We start from the raw sequence: 5,000 nt of genomic DNA, 5'->3' as shown, positions 1-5,000 counted from the left end.
CAAGGCATTGCTGGGTTGGGCTCCCTTGGCCTTTTGGGCGCCTTGGACGATGTCTTGCGAAGACCATGGGCACAAGGCCATGGCATATGGTGAGGAAAGGACCACGGTTGCCAAGGTTAGGCACCGGAATGCTTGGCCTTGGCTTGCCCTAGCAGGGCATTGCTGGGTTGGGCTCCCTTGGCCTTTTGGGCGCCTTGGACGATGTCTTGCGAAGACCATGGGCACAAGGCCATGGCATATGGTGAGGAAAGGACCACGGTTGCCAAGGTTAGGCACCGGAATGCTTGGCCTTGGCTTGCCAAAGCAGGGCATTGCTGGGTTGGGCTCCCTTGGCCTTCCGGGCGCCTTGGACACTGTCTTGGGAAGACCATGGGCACAAGGCCATGGCATATGGTGGGGAATGGACCACGGTTGCCAAGGCTAGGCATATAGAGAGGAATCGCATTTTTGCCCGGATAGGCACCGGAATGCTTGGCCTTGGCTTGCCATAGCAGGGCATTGCTGGGTTGGGCTCCCTTGGCCTTCCGGGGGCCTTGGACGCTGTCTTGGGAAGACCATGGGCACAAGGCCATGGCATATAGTGAGGAATGGACCACGGTTGGCAAGGCTAGGCATATAGAGAGGAATGGACCACGGTTGCCAAGGTTGCGCAAGTTTTGGGCATTTTTTGCCCGGATATGCCCAAGTATGCCCCGATAGGCCCGTTACGCCCCGGTATGAACGCGTATGCCCGGATAGACTCGGTATGCCTTGGGATACATGCGTATGCCCCGATAGGCTTGGTACGCCCCGATATGCGCACGTGTGCCCCAGTAGGGCTCGGTATGCCCCGGTATGTACGCGTGTGCCCCGATAGGCCCGGTATGCCCTGATAGGCCCGGTATGCCCCGATATGCACACGTGTGCCCCAATAGGGGTCGGTATGCCCCGGTAGGTACGCGTGTGCCCCGTAATGCACGTTTCGCAGATCTCCCCGCATGTCCCGCCCCTATATGTAATACTTACTTACTTACTTACTTTCTTTCTTGCTTGCTTGCTTGCTTGCAATGGTTGGGAGTGCCCGGCATGCCCCGCTGCAGAGACCAAGGGCGCAATGACTTGGCACCGCGGATGCCGGGACTCCGGCACTTCCCGTGGCACTGATGGTTGGTTCCAAAGACAAAAGGCCGTGCAAGGCCACCGCACCGCGGATGATTTTGCTCGTGCTGGCGCCGTTGTGTGGCCAAAGAACATGCGCGAATGCTCGTGTCGGAAGGGTTGGTGTCCTGGCCCCGCGGGTGTCACGAATGCTCGGTTGCGAAGACCATGGGACCAGAGCCATGGCACGTCGGATGATGGCTCCAGCTGGCGCCCCGGCACTTTCTGTGGCATTGATGCTCGGTTTCAAAGACAAACGTGCGCAGTGCCAGGGGACCGCGGATGACTGCTCGTGCTGGCCCCGTTGGGCGGCATTGATGGTCGGTTGCAAAGAAAATGCGCGATTGCTCGTGTCGGGGCCCGGCAAGCCAAGGCCAAGCGAGCCATGGCACGTCGGATGATGGCTCCAGCTGGCGCCCCGGCACTTTCTGTGGCATTGATGCTCGGTTTCAAAGACAAACGTGCGCAGGGCCAGGGGACCGCGGATGACTGCTCGTGCTGGCCCCGTTGGGCGGCATTGATGGTCGGTTGCAAAGAAAATGCGCGATTGCTCGTGTCGGGGCCTGGCAAGCCAAGGCCAAGCGAGCCATGGCAACGCGGATGATGGCTCGCTAGTGCTGGCGCCGTGCACAGTGGCCTCGCACACTCGCCCTGCACGCTTCCCTTGCACGCAGCCTTGCACACTAGCCTCGCATGCGAGCCTTGCACCCTAGCCATGCAAACTAGCCTTGCACGGTAGCCATGCACACAAGCCGTGCACATTAGCCATGCGCACAAGCCCCGCACACTAGCCTTGCGCACAACCCTTGCACACAAGCCATGCACTCGAGCAATGCACACAAGCCTTGCACTCAAGCAATGCACACAAGCCCTGGACACTAGCCTTGCACACGGGCCTGGCACACAAGCCTTGGGCACTAGCCTTGCGCACTAGCGTTCCACATGAGCCTTGCACACTAGCCTTGGACACTAGCCTTGCACACAGGCCTTGCACACTAGGCATGCTTGGGCGAGCTGATCCCGCATCAAGTCGACGGGTCTAGGCATTCTTGGGCGCAGATCCCGCATCGTCTCGTCGCGTCTGGGCGCAAACACGTCGCGTCTCGTTGCGTCTTCAGAAGTCGTCGCTAACAGCACCTTTGGTTGCCACTGGTGGTTAGGCTGGTTGGTTGCGCAAACCCTATAGGAGGGTGGCATGCTGGTGGGCGTTTTTGCCCGGATAGGCACTAGAATGTGCAGATTTTGGGCGTTTTTGCCTGGATAGGCTAAGGAATGGGCATGCTTTGGGCGTTTTTGCCCGGATAGGCACCGGAATGCTTGGCCTTGGCTTGTCCTAGCAAGGCATTGCTGGGTTGGGCTCCCTTGGCCTTTTGGGCGCCTTGGACGATGTCTTGCGAAGACCATGGGCACAAGGCCATGGCATATGGTGAGGAAAGGACCACGGTTGCCAAGGTTAGGCACCGGAATGCTTGGCCTTGGCTTGCCAAAGCAGGGCATTGCTGGGTTGGGCTCCCTTGGCCTTCCGGGCGCCTTGGACACTGTCTTGGGAAGACCATGGGCACAAGGCCATGGCATATGGTGGGGAATGGACCACGGTTGCCAAGGCTAGGCATATAGAGAGGAATTGCATTTTTGCCCGGATAGGCACCGGAATGCTTGGCCTTGGCTTGCCATAGCAGGGCATTGCTGGGTTGGGCTCCCTTGGCCTTCCGGGGGCCTTGGACGCTGTCTTGGGAAGACCATGGGCACAAGGCCATGGCATATAGTGAGGAATGGACCACGGTTGGCAAGGCTAGGCATATAGAGAGGAATGGACCACGGTTGCCAAGGTTGCGCAAGTTTTGGGCATTTTTTGCCCGGATATGCCCAAGTATGCCCCGATAGGCCCGTTACGCCCCGGTATGAACGCGTATGCCCGGATTGACTCGGTATGCCTTGGGATACATGCGTATGCCCCGATAGGCTTGGTACGCCCCGATATGCGCACGTGTGCCCCAGTAGGGCTCGGTATGCCCCGGTATGTACGCGTGTGCCCCGATAGGCCCGGTATGCCCCGATATGCACACGTGTGCCCCAATAGGGGTCGGTATGCCCCGGTAGGTACGCGTGTGCCCCGTAATGCACGTTTCGCAGATCTCCCCGCATGTCCCGCCCCTATATGTAATACTTACTTACTTACTTACTTTCTTTCTTGCTTGCTTGCTTGCTTGCAATGGTTGGGAGTGCCCGGCATGCCCCGCTGCAGAGACCAAGGGCGCAATGACTTGGCACCGCGGATGCCGGGACTCCGGCACTTCCCGTGGCACTGATGGTTGGTTCCAAAGACAAAAGGCCGTGCAAGGCCACCGCACCGCGGATGATTTTGCTCGTGCTGGCGCCGTTGTGTGGCCAAAGAACATGCGCGAATGCTCGTGTCGGAAGGGTTGGTGTCCTGGCCCCGCGGGTGTCACGAATGCTCGGTTGCGAAGACCATGGGACCAGAGCCATGGCACGTCGGATGATGGCTCCAGCTGGCGCCCCGGCACTTTCTGTGGCATTGATGCTCGGTTTCAAAGACAAACGTGCGCAGGGCCAGGGGACCGCGGATGACTGCTCGTGCTGGCCCCGTTGGGCGGCATTGATGGTCGGTTGCAAAGAAAATGCGCGATTGCTCGTGTCGGGGCCTGGCAAGCCAAGGCCAAGCGAGCCATGGCAACGCGGATGATGGCTCCAGCTGGCGCCCCGGCACTTTCTGTGGCATTGATGCTCGGTTTCGAAGACAAACGTGCGCAGGGCCAGGGGACCGCGGAGGACTGCTCGTGCTGGCCCCGTTGGGCGGCATTGATGGTGTGTTGCAGAGAGCATGTGCGATTGCAAGTGTCGGCCGGGTTTGGGTTCCCTTGGGCTTTCGGGTGCCTTGGACGCTGTCTTGCGAAGACCATGGGCACAAGGCCCCGTCCTGGCCCCTTGTTCGATTCGCTCTCGTCTTGCGCTTGCTTCCAAGGTCCTCCATGACCTTCCCCATGGCCTTGCTAGATCCCCCCCATGACGCATGACCTCTGTCCGTTGATTGGTTTTGAGTGCACACCATGCCCGGCTTGGCACCGTGTTGTCGCGTGAGTGGCATTTGGATCGTGCATGCTGGTGGGCTACCTGCCAATGCGCACAAGCCTTGCACACTAGCCTTGCGCACGAGCCTTGCACAAAAGCCTTGGACACAAGCCTTGCGCACAAGCCATGCGCACAAGCCTTGGACGCTAGCCTTGCACACAAGCCATGCATACAAGCCTTGCTCACAAGCCTTGGGCACTGGCCCATCGCAGTAGCCTTGCACACAAGCCTTGCGCACTAGCTTTGGGCACGAGCCTTGCGCACTTGCCTTGGGCACTAGCCTTGCACACAACCCTTGGGAACTAGCCTTGCGCACCAGCCTTGCCCACAAGCCTTGCACACCAGCCTTGCACACTAGCCTTGCATACAAGCCTTGCACACTAGCCTTGCACACAGGCCATGCTCACTAGCCTTGGGCACTAGCCTTGCACACAGACCTTGGGCACTAGCCTTGCGCACTAGCCTTGCCCACGAGCCTTGCACACTAGCCTTGCACGCAGGCCTTGCACGCTAGGCATGCTTGGGCCAGCAGCTCCCGCATCAAGTCGGCGGGTGTAGGCACGGTTGGGCGCAGATCCCGCATCGCCTCGTCGCGTCTGGGCGCAAACCCGTCGCGTCTCGTTGCGTCTTCAGAAGTCGTCGCTAACAGCACCTTTGGTTGCCACTGGTGGTTAGGCGGGTTGGTTGCGCAAACCCTATAGGAGGGTGGCATGCTGCGGGGCGCTGGAATGCGCAGGCTTAGGGCGTTTTTGCCCGGATAGGCACTGGAATGT

This window comes from Tasmannia lanceolata, unplaced genomic scaffold, assembly GCF_043159265.1.
Source record: "Tasmannia lanceolata isolate RefF3 unplaced genomic scaffold, GAP_Taslan_0.1 ptg000118l, whole genome shotgun sequence".
NCBI classification, from domain to species: Eukaryota; Viridiplantae; Streptophyta; class Magnoliopsida; order Canellales; family Winteraceae; genus Tasmannia; species Tasmannia lanceolata.
This window is presented reverse-complemented; position numbering follows the sequence as displayed.